This window comes from Myiozetetes cayanensis, unplaced genomic scaffold, assembly GCF_022539395.1.
Source record: "Myiozetetes cayanensis isolate MyiCay16 unplaced genomic scaffold, myiCay2020 scf3, whole genome shotgun sequence".
Lineage (NCBI taxonomy): Eukaryota > Metazoa > Chordata > Aves > Passeriformes > Tyrannidae > Myiozetetes > Myiozetetes cayanensis.
Genome location: NW_026087521.1, coordinates 64658798 through 64678254, shown reverse-complemented (window position 1 = coordinate 64678254; position 19457 = coordinate 64658798). Strand labels below are relative to the sequence as shown.

General features: G+C 37.5%; 1 long non-coding RNA gene across 8 annotated transcripts in view; it reads left to right on the top strand.

Annotated features, from left to right (window-relative positions):
• LOC126644938 (uncharacterized) overlaps nt 1-19289 on the top strand; it is a 65424-nt gene extending 46135 nt beyond the window's left edge. For 3 of the 8 annotated variants that reach the window (XR_007630048.1, XR_007630049.1, XR_007630046.1), the window contains 5 exons: nt 445-5622; nt 5720-5885; nt 9927-10163; nt 13209-13424; nt 17126-19289. This is a non-coding gene — a long non-coding RNA (uncharacterized LOC126644938). Of the gene's footprint in view, nt 1-444; nt 5623-5719; nt 5886-8473; nt 9317-9926; nt 10164-13208; nt 13425-17125 lie in introns of those variants that run through there. The other 5 variants (XR_007630050.1, XR_007630052.1, XR_007630051.1 and 2 more) reach the window with 5 other exon arrangements.
• Nucleotides 19290-19457: the final 168 nt, after the last annotated feature.

Genomic DNA, 19457 nt, shown 5'->3' with positions numbered 1-19457 from the left:
AAATCAAAATCATATCATACTCCCATTTCCCATCCTCCCCTCTCCTTGATTCGGTTTTGTCTAGTCACTTGGAGAATGCCTTCATGCTTGTACTTTCTTACCAAGCAAATTGTATTATCAAATATATATTATTTGTTGACCAACAGTGGGTGCTTTGGGAGATTGCAGATACCATATTCATCACCCCAGCTGGTGAGTCTGCTTGATTGTTGTTACAATTTTGTCGAATTAGGTGGCCCACTGGTTTTCCATCAGCCACAAGATGATAATAGTCATGTAAGGCGAGCAATCACTAAGTTTCCTAGGCATGGTCCACCCATAGGGAATATTCCTAATTTAAAGAAGCTATAACTGCCAGTGTATATAGATTTTTTTTTCTTAAACATTTCTGACTTCAGCTATCAAGTGAAATAATAAATGGTATTCCCTCTTGTTCTTGTTCAGGGACTGTGCCTAATCCTGGAATTACTGACATCTGTATATCATTTGAATGGTAAATTACAGCTGGGACATGCTAACCCCAAAGTGTGAGTAAGAACTGCTCCTAAGTGATTGGAAACTTCTTGGCACTATATAGTTGCTTTATAGTAATTAGCTTGGTCTTCATTCTCTTTTGATAGTTTTGTAAATTTTGTGCTATTTTCTTAGCACAAGACTTGATTGTTCAATCAGCAGAAGAATGGTCTTTCTGGTAAAAATTAGATTTCAACTAAACCTCATTTTGTGTTAATTGCCCTTTCTTATTGACAGCTTCCTCTCCTGCTCCCCTTCCGCCCCCTCCCAGTATAAGCAGAGGAATGATGGAAACCTGGAATTAACATTTCCATGGAGATGGTGTAATTTCCTGAGTTGCTACAAAATAACTTCAATTTCAAAACTCTTCTAACTGCTAATTTGAGGAAACGGGTAATAAATAACACAAGTACATTAATGGCTAAAATATATTATCTCATTTCAGATATCTTAGGCCCAGTTGTCTAATAATGCATTCTGTGATCGCCTAACAAGAGACTGAGCACAAGAAATACAACAGTGCAACTCCAAATTTGTGCTATTTATGTCTGTTGCCAATAAATAATATTAGAGGAACTGTTTATACATCTGTTAAAAGCTACTCTCCTTGAAAACAAAGATGAATAATGACTTTATCATTTGGAAGACGGTGGTAAAACTCTATAGAGGTTAGAAACTGACTTTATTTCTCAAAACTGATGGTTTTCAGGCCTTATATCCATGTCATGGCTGTCCAAGGAAAAGTAAAATTAGAGGTGTATTTACACAAGGTCTGATAATTTAAATAACAATCTATTGTTATATCTATATCTATGATTCACATGCAGCAGTGAATTTGGTCTTTGACTGCCATATTTTGTATTGTTCAGTTGGTGTAACAGTAATTATAAGATAGTTTTAGTCACCATTGGAAATGTGTTTTAATAATTCAATGCTGCTTACTGGGAGCAAGATAAAAATATCAGGACATGGAGCAGATGAATGAGATTTTCACTGGCTTCATTAAGACTGTCAAATGCTTAACTGAGAAATATTAAAGAAATTCAGGAAACTTTTAACAAATCATCTTCCTTCTTGGAGATGCCTAAACTGGAGAGTTACAAGTTTGGAAAGCTTCTGAAATTTCTCAAGAAATGATATTTTGTAAGTGTAAACTCGAATTTGAGGAACAGCAGTTAGAAGAAATAGAAATGAAAAGCTATTTTTAGAAGATGATGGTTGGATTTTATGATCTTAAAAGGATTTTTCCAATCTAGACAATTCTATGATTCTCTAAAATAAGTCTTGCTGAAATCTGTAGGATGTATTTCCATAAAGTGCTGGGAGGTTATAAAGACAATAGTTGGCTCTATCTCCAGTGATACAAGATTATATTATACACAGGTCAAAAACATTGTTTCTTCTTCTGCTACTTATTCTATTCAGTATATATGTTCTACTTTACTGACCCTCAACTATTTCTAAGTGGTTTTTAATAAATTATATTGCAGGAGACAGCTTCAAATAGTCTTTGACTCCTAACTGAAAAATCTGTACTGTCTTTAGAATGGGAGAAAAAATGTTCTAGAAGTGTGAATTATCCGTATTATTTCACTAAATTTGGATATTTGGTTCACAGTTCCTCCTTCTTTTTCTTCAGTTCTTTTGTTGAGGTTTTTTTTCCTTATGCTTCCCAATATTGTCTTTTAAGCTCCCAAATATATGTATCACTTCAGAATATGTGTCATTTAAGGACAGCAGTGATTTTGCCTCTGCCCAGAAAAATCAATTTTACATGTGCTTAATTCTCATATTAACTAAGTATTTGTTTATTCTGTATATGCCTGTCTAGAAGGGAGAAGACTTAAATAAATTCAGTAGGCCTGAATACTTTGATGGAGTCTTGATTTTAGCATAGATCTACATTATAAATGTATGTATTTTATCTTTCTAAAACACACCAGAAATAACTCTGCTGTTTTCCTAGTACTGGTAATTATTCTGTGCTTACTTGCTTTTAATTTCAACATTTTTTTGGTCTCTCTGGGAATGATCACAAACACCATCATTTTACACAACTTCTATAACTAGGAGTCCCTCCCTTCTATATTGTAAGTTTAAATATTAATGGTAAACTGTTTAAAAATCAGCTTCTGGTTGTTTCTAGGAGGATCCCTTAGTGACATATGGAGTTGTTACGATTGGTTTGGATATAGGAAAATAGTTTAATTAGAATATTCTTTCTTAATCTGAGAGATGAACCTCAGAATAGTCTTTGAGGACTTCCCAGGAATTAAATTTTCATAGTCAGCATTCAACTTGAATTTCCCCTTCCAGGAGACATTAAAGGAAGCAGTGAACTTAAAATGCATATAAAGTGACCCAGAGCTTAGTAACTTAGCAGGATAATTCTGTTCTAATTTAAAAGAAAACAACAGTCCAACTTCTTCATCTTCTTGAAGCAGCAACAAAATTCTAAATCTATTAGCATCCTCAAATACTCCGAAACTTTAATGAAAGTTATAGTAATGAATAAGTCAACCAAATAGCACCAATTGTGAACGCAAGCCTTAATAATGTGAAAGAAATGGTACAACCAAACCTGATCACGAGTCATGCATCCATTGGCTCATTCATCCTAAAAAAACGCTGGGTTTAAAATCAAAAAATATGGATAATGCAAACCATCAGTGTGGTTTGTTCTGTGGGAGTCTGGCTATCCCTGCTGCTCCATTTCCACTGAGGGCCCAGTTTACACTCACTGAAATTGTGATTGGAATGAGTTTCCGTATAAAATCTATCACGACACAGACATATACACATGTATTTATGTGTGTGTATATACATCTATCTCTCTATAGGAATGCAAATATTTTAATCTTGATCACTCAGGTGTGCAGTTCAGCAAGCCTGCCCACACGCTGAAGTTCTGTGTCTTTATTTGCCAGACAGGGAACCAAAGATTGAAAGGAGATGTTAAAAATTGAATGGCCTATGTGATTTTTGTTTTATGCCAGACTGGATCTGAAAAAGCATCTGTTTTATATAAAATATTAAGAGGCTAAATGGCAACAGTGGCCAAGTGTCTGAAAAGCTTGTTTTATTTCAAATAGCCAGGAGCGACATCTTTCCTCCCACTTCTACCCATTATTTCATTTTCAAAACTGGTTCTGAAAATAATTAGTGTCAAGGTCCAAAGTGATAGAATTTTATATCACTGTTGTGTCACCTCATTTTTTTTATTACCTTAACATGAATTCGAGTATACATATTTTAGTGTATTACATATCAAACATGAAAAACAGATAATGCTACAATATTCCATTTAAATGGCAATGTATTTTAATTATTCATTATCAGATTTTAGAAGTAGACAGGTCATACATGATTTGTTACTGCAGCCTGTTATCAGCTTGATGAAGAGAAGGTGCAGCACTTTTTTTAAAGTAATTATTCTCCTAATGGATGTATTTGTCCTGAATGAGACAATTCTTCCTCTGTGTCAAACATTTTCAGAATTATAACTCTTATCTTAATTTGAGGGGAAAAAAAAATTTACATACCAGATGAAAATTCCTTCACTTTCCTTAACAAGTAAGTTTTATAAGTAGCCTGATGAAAAAGTCTGTTGGGGATGTATCCTCCAAAGATTGTGCTTAGAAGCCTTTTCTTCATGAAAAGTGCAGGACAATCGGATGGGTTTGTTCAGCTATAATTATACAATCTAAAGGTTTGTCTGAAAAAGAGTCATTGACTTCATATCTTCAGTTGATTTATCTTAACTTTAAATCTTCCCTTGCAGACGTAGCCCAAGAGTAGAAATGTGTATGCAAGAAGTTGCTGTACCTGTGACCACGTACGTAGGATGCAGCAAAGTCTAATTTTCCTTTTGTGCTGCTGCAGTCCAGCATAATAAGGGAACTCAGAAATATTTCATGATATGCTGTGATGTAAGAACTATTTTTATACACTGAATGGATTTTAATGTCTTTGGAAGAAAAGTGCTCTCTCTCTGTCTCTCATGTACACACAAACTCTGCATGTTATCAGAATAAGGTAGGAAAACATATTCAGATCCTTCTGAATATTTAATGAGGACACGATACTAACGACTCAAAAAAGCAAAAGAGGCTACATAGGAATATTTTACCATCCTTCTCTATCCTGAACAATATTTCAACTTAAGTGAACTTGTTCTGTAAATTTTTTTACGTAGCCTTTCTTGTTTTAAAGTGGGCTGAGCATGATTTTGTTCATGTTGGCATTAAACGCGTGGCTGAGGGTTTTGCGGGATTTTTTTATGGTTTTGTTTTGGGTTTGGGCTTTTGTTTTGGTTTGTTTTTTGTTTAATCTTGAAAGGCAAGTTTCACTCTGACAACAAATTACAGTTTGGTATTTAATTAAGAGTAAATTCTTCCACCATTCAAGACAGAGCTTTTGGGGACTTTTTTTGTTTGGTTGGTTGGTTGGTTAATTGTTGTTGTTTTGGTTGGTTGGGTTTGGGTTTGTTGGGTTTTTTTGTTTGTTTGTTTGGGGTTTTGTTTTATTGTTTGGGGTTGGTTTTTGTTTTGTTTCATTTTGTTTTCATTGGGTAATGATACTTCAGTATTTTCTGAAAATAGTGCTGCTCTGTAGCCTGGATCACTATGTGTTCATTTTTATTTTCACAGAGTTTCCTTCTTTTCTTCTGTATTTGAAAGACAATAAAGACCTCAGATACCATCACAGCTGTTATGGGTCTCCAGAATATCTACATTTCAGTCTCTAGTATGGTGATATCTAAAAGGTATTGGCTGGGAACCTGTATGGCTGTGTCCTCATCAGTATGCACCATGTTGTGAATATTAACTTTTTTTTTTCTTTCAGGGAATATATTTTTTGTTTGTTCCCCCTCCCCCTTTTTTTCACTTCCTGGGACTTAAGCTGATGAAGTGCTGTAAATCTCACTTTGTGTTTTAAGACACTAAGCCAGACAAATAATTTTAACAAGACAAACCAAGTCCGTCACAAATAAAGAAGGAAATAAAAAATAGAAAAAAAAGCCAAACCTTTAGAAGTTCTGCATTTGCTCTCCTGACCCTTGCATCAGCAGTGGAGGTCCTGTCTGAGCACCATCAAGCACTCTCTAAGGTAGGACTCATTCCCTTTTTTAATTAAAAATCTTTGATTCCATTTTTTTTTTCTTACAACAATAATCTTCTATTTTATTACCTTTATATTTCCCAAGTCTGTGTTCCAAAGAGCAGAGTGAAGCATAAATTCTACGAAGAAAGCAAGCAAGCCTGTGTAACTGACTGAAGATCCATCTTGGAAAGCAGTTAATGCTTCTGGATGTTTAAGATGACAAATCGGTGCTCTTCATAAAAGAAGCAGTAGTACCTGCCTCGTGAAAGGTAATGAGCCTTAGATGGCAGATGGCATCTTAGACATTTGAACACCTTCTTGGCTGAATCTCCTTCTATAAAGGCAGTAGTGAGGGGATTCTCTGTGCCCTTAGGGCCCCTCTTGAGACAAGCATAACTTTTAGCCTTGGTTTCAGAAATTGCACTGCAAGAGCAGCCTGCCATAACTTCTGTGTGCTCTGCTCCATTGCAGTTTTATCTGATACCATCTACCTAAAATAACATGGGCCACATCAGCTTCAAGCAGGGAGGGGAGAGAGAGGATATAACCATTTCACATGCAAATTGTAGCCTAGTTTTTACTAACCAAGCCATGGTCAGCACTGTAAGCTTTTAAAAGTCCTTTCAAAGCCAGGAGTCTGACCCAGTCACTAAATTACTGCCTAGAGGAAACTCTGTCTCCCCTTACCCGAGCTGGTTGGAGGATTCATAGGAGATAATTCTCCCCAGGGTAAAGTTGTCCTTTGTGACTATCTCATGACATGTCATCCATGAGATGCAACCCCGCTGTTCATGACACAGGGTGGTTCTGAGCTGCCCAAGGCTCCACACAGCACCCCTGGTTCCTGACCCGCTGTCTGACCGTGGTTGTGTGACAGCAGACGTGTACAGTAACACGCTGTGTCTGTGTTTTATGAATGTTCCAAATCTGGGTCTAACAATATTTGCTCGGGCACTGAGAAAGTCTGGGAATTTGATCTTGGCATGCACTTGGAGCCAAAAATATAGAGCAGCAAATGGGCATATGAAAGACCTGGCTGAAATTCACCCCTGTTATCCCAAATGTCACTCTGAACGTTCTCAGAGACTTTTAGACTCCCAGTAGACACAGTCATGCCAGTGGTATCTGAATGTAATGAGCTGGACCTGTCAGAAGCAAGTCTCAGTCAGCATATTAATTCACTAGCTTTACAAATGTGATTATTTAAAAGATTTTTGTCTTTGTAATATAGATGCTTTTGATTTAAATTTTGAATTAACACCTACTGCAGTATCTGTCTCACAGTCTGTGTCCCATTACACAGACCTGCAAGGATGCTTAGGAATGTAATTAAATTGCTGTTACTGGAGGGATACTTTATCATCACTCAGTAAAACATATTCACAAGTGGGAAACATTGTCTAATTTCTCAATGCTCTAGAATAGTCTCCTCAGTTGTTCCATCAGTCAATAGAACAAAGATATCCAGAGTATGGGTGTACTATTACATTTTGTTTGCTCATGTACTGCATTGCACTTAGGCTGGCCCTCAATCCACAGTAATCTCGTCAAAGTTTTCCTCTGTACATTATGCTCAAGATAAAGGAAATTATATATGATAGCAGATGCCAGATTCAACTTGCTAAACCATACCTAGCATGAGTAGCTAATAACTTCCTGATCCATCACTACTGTATGTTTGAAGCTTTGCAGGGAACTTCACTTCTGAGACTGAAATGCCCTTTTTTTTTTTTAATCAATTCTGTTTAGATCGGTATCTGCTGTCTATGAAAACTTGTTTGGATTAAGATTTCATTATGGATTTGAAATGGTCCAGATTCATTTAAGGGGTTGTCTTAAAATACCTCTGATAAACTTGGGTAATTTCTGATCATGCTTTAGAGCCAGCTACTGACTACAGGATGAAATCAAAACCACCTCACAACTCACAGTTTGGTTTGGCTTAAGGTTTAAACCCAGTTCACAGCCAGGAAAGGCTGAACTCTCCACCCCAAGATTGTCTCATCTCTTTGGTACCTGTAGAATATTAGAGAGCAGTTATGATTGGCAGTATCACTGAAAACGTGGCTTTCCTCCTCTACAAGGCTCTGTTTTAAGTAACAAAGTTCCTCTGCAATTATTGTGGTGGTGTTGTATTGATAAAATACTCCACTGAAATAGGAATGACATTGCATGAAGTCCTCTAGGAGGAATACAGAATGATGCTACCATCATAATGACACTACAGTCTAAAGCAACAGAGTACAGATACAAGGGGAACAGAAATGCCTTCAATTTGTTCCAGTGTATGCCCAGATACTCTTTTTGTTATCAGTCTTTGTTGACAACTTCACAGTTGTTTAGCTTTGCCTAAGAGCAACCTAAAGTGGATTCAGTGCAGAGCTGTGTAAAGCAGACTTCATTTAAAAATGCGGCCTGATTTTTTTTTCTTCTTAATTAAGAGATAAAACATTATTTTTTGATGATATATATAATTTTTCACTTTCTAAAAAGATCCATGATATGAAGTATTTCACAAGCTCTGGTAGCACTGATGTTTTTGTGTCTTGTACCAGCGCAGTTATGTTCAAAAAGTATGAAAGTTACAGATATGCTGTGTTTTCCTTCTATAATCTTAGAAAGAAATTTTATTCGTAAAATCTGAGAGGCAAAATCAAGGTGTCTCTTTTAGATATTTGGATATACAGCTTCTTGTCAAGTGTCAATGCTACATTTTAGTTATTACACATAATCATGGTTATCTAGAGGAAATGAGATGCAAAAATGAATGCTTAAGCTCTAATTATATTAGTAAACACATTGTGAGGGAAGCCTTGACACTTTTAAAAATTTTTTGTTTTCTTGATCTGCATTTCAGACCTCTGGAATAGACCCATAGCCAGTGCCCAGCTTGGGCACTTGCTCTAAATGCTGAAGCCACAGAGCTAAGAAACTGCCTGAAATGTCTTTATGTACTTGCATTATGGTTATGGAAGGGCGTGGAAATCTGTGAAGCAGTGGGTTCTCTAGTTTCAGCCTTCTGACTTTTTCTGCATTCCCCTGGTGTGGATCTTAAGTACATTTGTCCAGCATTGCATTAAGTCTGATTGGTTGAAATATATGATTCTAGATTTTCCTTTTCTATTATACATGGCTTTGAAAATGCACTTAAGTTGTTGAATAGATTGCATTTCACCCAGATTTAATTTAAAGTGGTGTTCATTAAATGCTGCTGCGAATTGAATTTATACAAGAGTCATAAACTTACAGTCCCCCTCAGACTGAAGGTTCTCAACACACTTTACAAATTCAAACTGTAAATGGAGAAAATAGAAGTGAAAACATAAAGCTATAAAAAATACCACACTGTGTAGCTATTAGTTATTCAACATTTAACTGCCTTGCAAGCGGTTAAAAATACAGCAAATGGTCAGACATTGACTATAGTTTTATCAGAAAATGATTCTTTATCAAAAGAATATCTAACATGACAGAAGAAAACCCATCTATTCTCCACTAGTAATATCAAAAATACTAGTATTATTGAATAAAAATGGAAACTAACTAAATCACTGGAATACTTTAGAAGGAATAAACCATGCATCATCCATGTGAAGGCCATCAAGCACTGGTGAGCATATCAATGTCTTATTTAGTGATTTTATTTAGCACTGTATTTATGAATAAGGAATTGTTCTCAGTTTAAAGCTCCAATTCTCCTTGTTTCAGTCCCCTGTTACTGTACCTGTGTGAGGGAACCACACACTCTAAATTAATCCCTTTTGCCTCTCTGTAACTAGAATTACTCAATATGATAATAAATTTTTTTCCTTCTCTGGTTCATCTCTGTGCATTCAACTCTTCTAAAGCCATTCAAATTCCTCCCTTCTAGATTATCAAGATGAGCAGGGCTTTCCTGAAGTTGTAGTGTGAGTGGGGATGGTTTGACTCAAAAACTCATTTGGGCATGAAGGTTTGCTGAGCCAGCAACAAACTGAAATGTGGGTGGAGGCCCTGCTCAGGTTGTTGTAAAACCAAGAAAAATGATACAGTATTTGAAAGGAATTATTAACAGAAAAAAAACATTACTCATCTCTTAGAGTGAGATATTACTAATTGGAAGAGATGCATCTAAAATTTTAGAAATGTTGCAGAAGAGTCAAAGTTGATTAAAACATTTTGTGAAATTGGGCAGGTCTGACTTGAGTTTACTTGATGCTGGGTATTCTTCACAAATCACTGTTCAGGAGCTTCCAAAACAAATAGGAATTTTTAACTAATGTAACACACTAAATTCTAAATTTGGGCCTGTCATTTTGCATTCAATTCAGTTACACAACGAAATCTGCAGGCTGCACAAGAAGATCGTGCAGTGCCTTGGATGTAAGCATCTCTCCTGCTGGCTGGGTAAACATGGGATAAACATGGGATTGCTGCTGCCTGCCTGCTGTGGCTGTCTCTTCTGCCCCACCAGGCTGCTACAGAGACAGTGCAATCCACTTTCCATGTTCAGTTATTATACTAGAACCTCAGATGGACGACTAATCTGATGCACAAACAGGCCCCAGGTGGGAGATAAAACATATTATATCTTCTAATTAATTGTTCTTATGTTTGTTCAGAAACAGAAAATCACCTAAATCTTGAGCTCTTAAAAACCAGCTACCAGTGCTGTGTCATCTAGGCATTTTCATTCATTCTAAGGATTCATTATTTTAATTTAAAATGCCTCTATATGATACTCAGTAGAGATATCCCCATCTTCAACAATACATTTGCCATAATGTTTTACTCCTTCCTTCAGACCTCTCTCAAATCAAGCACTTCAGTTGACAGTTTAGCATGAATTAATGAAAAAGGAGTTGGAAGAAGCTGAAAAAGATTTATTATTACTATTATTATTATTCAACTGACTACATATCCGTGTTGATCTTCTGAAAAGAATATTGCGAGAAGAAGGAACTGAAAAAAAGTGTTTGAAATGTATGGGTTAGAATTTATTCTGCTCTTCAGTCTATATAATTTTAAGAATCAAGGCTTCTGGCTTGAGGTGGAAATTCCTGCTCTAAATTGTAAGCAGGACTGCTTTACTGGTATTGCTTAACATGCTGAGAGGAAGTGAAAATGGATGTTTCCAATACTGAGAAAACATAAGGTCGAAGCTGGCCATTTAATAGATAAGATCTGACTTTTATTCAGTTCCTTTTGTTTAAAAAGAAAAATATTAATCATCTTTGTAAGAAAACACAAAGACACAAGACTTAAACACACCTGCTGAATATTTTCTTACATACTTCTGATAAAAATCTAAAACGCATAAGTCTACATGATCCAAACACACAAGTGACACCTAATCTTTCTGAAGCAACACTCTGCCCTGTGGAATGTGTTGAGTTAGTAATGTAAGTCATATAAGTCTTGTACTCCCTTCATTTGCATGAACTCCTCTTTCACAACCATATTTCCTTTAACACTTCAGCCTGCCCTGTACGTTCTGTGTTTGGCTTTGCCGCTCTGTGGTAATAACCCCAGGCAAAGAGCACAGCGGGGGCGGCTGCCAACAGCAGAGTCCTGGCGCTGACTAGGCCAGGGTTTGTGTGGCACAGGCCAGCTCAAACACGGGCACTTCCTCTTTCTGTTTTCCTGCCTTCTGGGGCCAGCCAACCAGAGGTGAAATTTCTCCATTCCTGGAACATCTGGCTTAGGCTCTCAATGCTCATAATTATCCTCCCGGTCCCAGCTCTCTGCAGGTGCAGGGAAGTGTAGGGCAGGTTCTCTGAGAACACAGCTCTACAGTGGATAAGTTCATCTATAAATCTTAGCTAAATGGATGTCATAGGATTTAACAGAGTTGCTGGATTTTTTTTTTTTTGCTCAGAAAGGGTCTCCTGAAGAAATACCGGTTGGAATAATATTACACTACCAGGTTATGAAATGTAGGGCAAAATCTCCAACTCTTAGTTAAATGTGTGGTTTTGTATTGCAATCTGAAGATGCTGTATCACTTATGCTTTTACCGTCCACTCCTGCATCACCCATTCACTTTTAACCCCTTTTCTCAACACAGGCTTTCACTTCTCAGGTACCTACTTGTCTTCACACATTGCTCCTCCCTTGTCAGTCAACTACTCCTCATCTTGCCTGGTAACACCAGGAAAACATTCCCATGCATTCCCTGGCAGTCAGATGCTGTTGTAGTCCCCATTTGCTCTTAGAGAGGCTCTGACCTGTGAATGTCTTTGGAGCTGTGACCTGTTCCTTGTTGGGCTCAGCACGGTTTGCCTAAACAGATGGTGAGCAGTGGCATGCAACGCCTACTTATCTTTCTGTGCCTCTCTCCATATGGTTCCTGTATCAGACCTGGAAACAAACTGAAGGAGTTAGTGTGACTAGGAAATAATTTCATTAAGCTTGACAAAGTTGCTGCTAAAAATTCTTGTGTTCTTGCAGTGGCTGTGTGATTCAGTTCAGATTTGAGATGGGAATATGCAGTTCTCTTGATTTTATTGGGGTTAAACGCACCTGTACAGTGCCTAAAGCTTGCTCTGTGAGGTGTGAGTCTGCAAGCCACTTTAGCATACATGTGAGTTTCTTGTTTTCTCAAGAAAATCACCTCATGACAGGTGTGAGACCTTGCAGCATTAATATCTGTACACGTACATTGCATAATATCTGTAAATGTTCTGATATTGCACAAGATTGCAAAGCCTTAGAAATGGATAATATCACTTGCTCCTTTTGGTAGTGGTAGGGGAAATAGTATTTAAACAACCTGATATTAAAAACGGATGCTTTTAGGTGATAGATTCAGTTATATTCTCTTGGCACTTAAAAGGAATTTATTAAAAGTGTCAAGATTTCAGGGTCTAGGATAACATCTCAAAAGGAGCCTGTAAAGGCTCTTAAGTCTAACAATCATTACCAGATTTAGCTTTCAGGGAGGCTTAATGTCAAAGGCCAGAATTATTTTACAGTTACTTTTGATATATTTGTTTCTCAATTAGTTACTTGGGACCAAATCCCCAAGAGGGAGCTACAACATGAGGGATGCACAAAACCTGAGAGACAGTGAGCAGTAAAGCAGATCAGTACACAAGGAGTACACCTGGGAGTAGGGACAAGGCAAGAAGAAACTTCTTGTTTCTAGTACTAAGCTTCTAGTATCTTCTCTGGGGTTGGCTCACGGATTTTGCATTGAAAACTCACAGAACAAAAGGCACAATCAAGTGGGTTTAATTTCCTTTCCTGATCCCAGACCTCTCTCACACCCTCATGTGTTTGCCTTAATCACTTGTACGTAGTAAAAGCAGGGAAGGAGGCCTTTCACTCCTCTCCCCCTCTGACATGAATTTGGAATAATTACAAGGAATAATTAAGGATTCCTTGTTTTGAAAGACAGAATGATTAACCTATAAAACTGACAGGTACACTACATACTACTGAAAAAAAAATTCTGAGCAGAGACTCACAGAGCCCTGAACCATGTAGAGGTATTGAGCAGGTCAAAGATGATTTCTAGGGGCATTTTGGCTGAGGGATGATCTCTGGAGCTTTCAGTTGGTGCAGTGGGTTGTGGAGTAACTGGAATTTCTGTTTTCTGTTGTGGAACATAGGAGTTCAGGCTGTTGAAGGTGATTTTATAACACCGACTTAGGACCCAGCTGCATGGCTAATGCACTCCAATGAAGCAGTGAGCTGGTGGAATTCCTGAAGAGCCACAATCAACTCCTGCTGAGAGGTTCTGCTTCCCTCTGCTTCCTGGCATATGGGGCATGAATGTATATTGTGGCTTTTAGCCATATGAAGTTTTGGGTATACAGCTCACACAGGTAAGGAAGCTGGCAACATTAAAAAGTAGAGATACTCATGAGGGAGACACCTGTCCCTGCTCCAGCAGTTACTTACTGTATTTTAAATAATTTTTTTAATCTTATATTCAACATTTATGTTATAAATCTTACATAAAACCAGACGAACAGGCCCTGTGATCCAGATGTCTCTGCCCCTCAGTGAATGTTTCTACCACAGAGCTGTGGTATCATACTTGTTGCTTCTCTCTTTTTACCACAAATATTTTTTATTTATTTGTACAAAGTGAAACAACTTCATCAACAAGGTTTGCAAGATTAAAAAAATTATTCCATAGCCAGGAATTTAAAGCACTCTGTTAAAGAATGGGAAGAATTTGCTACCTAGCGCTCTGTACTTTGTGACTAGTGAATTTGGGAAGCTACTACATGTGCTCACCACATGCCTCTGGGTAGAGTTTCTCAGGAGATACAGGTGGAGGAACTGTGCTTGTGAATCCTGCCAGGCGTGAATTAGACACGGAGAATTCAGCTCTGCTGACACTGCAAGGCTTCTAGACAACCCTAGAAGGGAAACGTTAGCACCTGGTTTAACTCTGGAAGCAGAGGACTGTAGGGATAGCTGAAGAATTTTTGAATGCAGACACCTGAAGCTGAACAATGTCTTTGAAAATCCCACTAAATTCTTATTTGCATCTTTAGATAGTTGTCTTATTTGTCCAACTGCAACAATGTGATTCCCAATCAATTTAGGAACTTGTGCTTCTTGCATGTTATTTTAATATTTTGTATTACATTTTTTCCACTCAAAAAGGAGCTTCCTAACATGGCTCAGAGGGACATTGTTATTAGTAAGTCATTAATGAGCCTGTACCTTTGACTGTGTCAAGTGAGAATTGTTTCAATTAAATGAATTACTTTTTTGGCTAATCAGTAGGACAACTATTCATTCTCAGTATCTCTTCACTCTAAGAGATTTGGTCACTTTGCTTGAAATACACTAGTTAAAACTTGCTTTCAGCCTACATTTCTGTTTATTGGCTATTTAAGCAGAAACTCATTTTGTTAGTCGTGCTAGGAAAAGATGCTTTGAAAGTATCTGTCCCATTTCCTGGGGTGCCTTGCTAAGAAGCTGCATACACACTTATAAATCACAAGACCAGAAAAAGAAAAGCATAAAACCCAGTGTACACACAGAACTATCTAAAAATAATAGTTGTTTGGTAACATTTTGGGTACTGTAAGCTCTGGAACACAAGATAAAATGGAAGTGGCACTAAAGACAGTATGCATGTTAGTAAATATCTTGATTTTTCAGTCATCTCCCTGGACTGTAACAAACCAGGTTGTGTTAAAGAGGCAAGCTGAGCATCATCATTGAAATTACTGTTTGAGGAACTTTTTACTTCCTTGTACTTTATGTAGAGTACTTTTAAGCATCAGGAAAAAAAACCCAAAATAACAGAACCATCAGATAAAGACCAAGAGAATATTTGGTCTTTCCAGGCCAAGTAGATGGATAATACAGTCAAATGAAAGCCTATGGAAGGTAGGACCCCATCCTACAAACATATATATATATCCACTCAAATTTGTTGAGTGAGCAGTTTTTAAAGGCATCTTAAAAGAAAAAAAAACAGTAATGGAAGAGTTAGCCTTAACCCAGTGATCAGAAAACTAAACACCATCTGAATCACAAAATAAACAGAAGGTCCTGTGTAGATTTGAAACAAACAGCCAGAGTACTTATTACTTTTATTTCTTTAATTATAAGAATAATTATTACTTTTAAAAGTAACTGAACATTTGCCTTCAGAATCAGTACTTCAGGTACTTCAAAATTATAACATACAGCATTTTTTCCTGAACCTATATGTATGACAGAGAACAATTTATGCCACAATCATCTAATGTTAAGGTATTATTTGTATATATAGGCATAAGCACAGGTGATCAATTTTCTACTGCAGCAAAAACCTATGCAAAAAGTGAACTCTCAGTTATAATAAAAATGACATCACTCTTTGAAAACTAGATCCCCTTCATGGGCATCAACAAATACATTGTATTTTTAATAGCTGTTAAATTTATTTGCTAATGATGAACATCCTGTGACCACCTTGAAGTTAAAACTAGGTGGAAGTTTAAATCTGAAATAAAGAAGAAATCCCTGACTACATCACCCCAACTTTGTGAGTAGCTGCTTGGGGACAGGTTGTGTCCCCATACCTTCCCTGGGAAGCCTGAGCACAATATTCCATACACATGCATTTTACAAGAGCATGTAGTGACACAAGAAGGGGGAATGGCTTCAAACTTAAAGAGAGTAGATTTAGATTGGAATTAGGAAAAATATCTTCCCTGTGAGGGTAGTGAGGCCCTGGCACAGGTCGCCCAGAGAAGCTGTGGATGCCCCATCCCTGGAACTGTTCAAGGCCAGGCTGGGTGGGGCTCTGAGCAACCTGGTCTAGTGAAAGGTGTCCCCACCCATGGCAGAGGGCTTGGAGCTGGATAATCTTTAAGGCCCCTTCCAAACTAGGCCATTCTGTGGTTTTATGATTCTGCTAACAAAAGATACATAGGCAAAAAATAATATGCCAGTTACAAAAGATAATGTATAAAAGGCTCCAGTCACAAGCTTTCCTTCCCAAAAATCAGAATTTTACTTTCATTATCGCGTGACCATTCTAGTAAGATAAAAGTGACCCATTTGTTTCTAAACAACACTTATTTTGAATTATAAAGTTTGAACTTTCTTAAATGCCTCTAATGGAAGTATAACAGACTTTCAGAGACTGAAAAGCTCACTTCTGTACTTGGGCAAAATCTGAATCACAGCCTACCCTTTACACCACATGAGGGTTGTAATTGTTTTCCTAATACAGTAATTGTAATTCCTTCTATGCACACCACAATGAAAGGCAGTAGAACTTTCCATAAATTAATAAATTTGATTTGTCATCAAATTGATGCTCTCCACAACATAGGACTTACTTTTTCTTCATTACATACTTCAGTCTTCCCCTTATGAAGAAAACCCTGAAAATGTGAATTAACTGAAGCAGATGTAGTGTGGGTGTTGTGAGTATGCCTGCACTCAACCCCAAAATAACATTATTTACTATTTCCCTGCTGAAAATGCAAAACCTAATCTAATTCATATGGTAAATATATTTCAGTGGCACATTCAAAATCATTGAATCAGTGAGACAAATCACATGACAAAATCTTCTTCTATGTATTAATCTGGATGCTTACTATGTTGCATGGGAAATTTATGGATTTCAAAACTTTAAATTGAATTTCATGGGATAGCCTTTGTGAAACGCCACTGAATTCAGAAAAATGCTAATGTTTATAACTAATAATAAAGAATATTTTTAACTGCTCCAGTAAACAGATACACATAAATCTGTCATGTAACCTACTGGTCATCACCTAAACTTCTGAGGATTTAGATGACTTAAGCAAAATGCTTGTAAAAAGTATTACAGGCCTTTCTGTACAGTAACCATGAAACTTCCTGGATTTGTCTCCTTTGAAGCTTCTATTTTCATGGAAGATTGCTCTCCAAATGTAAAACAGAAGGGTATTGCTGGGTTTTCACTGCAGCACGAACTGCTGCAAGTGGCAGTTTCTTTGGTGAATGACTGATACAGCCCCAGCACATTTATACAGTGACATAGCATGTAATGGTTCCCATTTGCTTTGGGTTATTGTAGGTGTCTATTCACCAAAAGGAGGCTGATTCTGCAATTGTGCCAAAAAGCTGCATCACCAGAACTTCAGTGAATCTTGAGCTGTTCACTGTTTGCAGGAGCAGAGACTGCCTTCCCAGATTTTCTCTTCTATAGAGAAGGAAAACAGCATTTTCAGGGGACTGTAACCATATGCTCAACATACTGTTTAAGAGGTACCTATCATCTGTGAAGAGTCCAATCTGCTGGAATCATAACCTGAAGAATGAGCTAACACCAGCACCCTCCCACCCTCCCTCTTCTTTTTATCTGTCTCTGCATGGGAAGTCTCCTAAATGGTCAACATTTCTCATCTGTGAAACTCACTTTCTGTTTGGCTATCACCTACCATGGTCTACCACCTGGTGCTGCTTTTGATGGAGATCCTAAAATTAAATTACTGCTGCTTTTTTGTGAGAGAGCTTTACAACTTAAGTGCTTAAAACACCCATAGATAATCAGTAGACGAATATGAGACAATTATTGCTTCGTTCAGAAACATGAAGAAGTACTTTTATCAACTCCCACATGGCAAGGAGCACAGCAAGGTTCATCTTCCATGTATTAATCCATATATAACCTCAGTGCTCAGAAGAATTTGTGCCTTTACTTTGACTTTCATCATGTGATCTAAAAGCTCCTTGATGGGAGTATCAAGATACCAGGAAAAAAGAATCAAAATTTGACATTCTTCTGTAAACTTCAATGCAGAAAGTAGCAGATGGCTTGGGGAGGTCTAGTCCAATTCACGTGAGACTGGAAAGGTGCTGTCTCTGGCTTGGAGCTGTCAGCTTCAGGCAAGTTCAGGCACTGACACCTTGAGCCTTGATCCTTGGTGAAACCTAGCACCCATAAACCCCACTATGCTCGTGGTATCCTCAGAGGAACAGGCAGCCAGAGCTTAGAAATATGTTTCAATCATTTAATGAGTTTGAAACACTCTTGAAAAAAGCCCTTGCTATTAGGCTCAAATCATAACAGTTATGAAAATGAATACAAGTTTCTTTACACTAACCTCAGATCTGTCCAACCAAAAAAAAAAAATACTGCTGCTTTTAATCTAAAGTGAATAATTAATGTTTTAGTTTAAGGAATTAAAAGAGTATAGATCATTATCTACTTTTATCCATATAAGTATTATACATTTAAAGGGGGTGGTAGCAAAAAAAAAAAAAGTTGTTTAGGGAGAGTTTATTCCTCTGGTTCGACTTTTTTTTAATGACTTCATTGAAAGTGTCAACATTTCTGGTATCAGGAAGTGCAATTGTAAAGTAACAAAGTGGAGATAAATTGAGATGTAAAAGAATGCTACTTGGTAAGAAGCATTAGGTCAAAGGTCTGATCTATTTGAATGGCAAACTGCTGCACGTGTTTTCATCCAGTATCTCAGGATCAATTTACTTGCATTCTGTTTTGATGCATCTAGACTTCGACATACCCAAGAGATGCATCTTATTATACAAAGCTGAAAAGGAATTAGGAGTCATACAGTTATTACTATCGGGGTCCTGAATCTGCCTCTGGGAGGTTGATGCTTAGCATAGATGGAACCCAGATATGTTTTTCTAGGTGTATATGGCAACCTGCTGATTGCTGTCTCACCAGAATAAACTCTAAACCTTTCCAGCTGTTCTTAATCTGGACCCTTAACCTTTAGAAAAACCAGAGGCTTTCCATTCCTCAGAGCCAAACTTTGCTAACAATATCTAGGTTGTTTTCAAACTAAGCTTCAAACATAAAAATGACTAATAAATCCATTTTCCATAATAGTTAGGCTGGAAAACTATTATTTAATAACAGACTCAGTTTTTACGACCCATTTCTAATAAAAATCCCAAGTATGCTTCACTAATGCTACCATTTCAGATACTCAGATCCTGGATGATAGACAGGAGATCCAGATAGATACACCAATAAATATGTAAAGGCTATAAATCTGTCTCAAATTAGTGATTTGTGGATGCGTGAGGGGGAAGAGAGCTGGGAAATTCTGTTTTCTAATCTGTTCACTTCCTGAGTCTTAATGTCCTGTAACTTCACAGCTGCTGATTGTATTTTTCTGTGGCTTGTATTATTAAGTGCTAAATACATTACTCCATGCTCTTCGGTGGGACCTGGGGCTTTGCACAGGCTTTTAGTCTGCACCTGATTCCACTCCTGAGAAGATCGATTTTTGTCAGCCCAGGGGGCTGAGCCAGAGTCTGCCCCAAGCATGCTGTGGAGCCCTCCGGAGTGAGCGCGAGGCAGGTTTGGAGGAAGGAAAGAGCAGGTTTTGGATGGAGCCGCAGCCTAGAAATTCATAACGCTTCAGAGGACC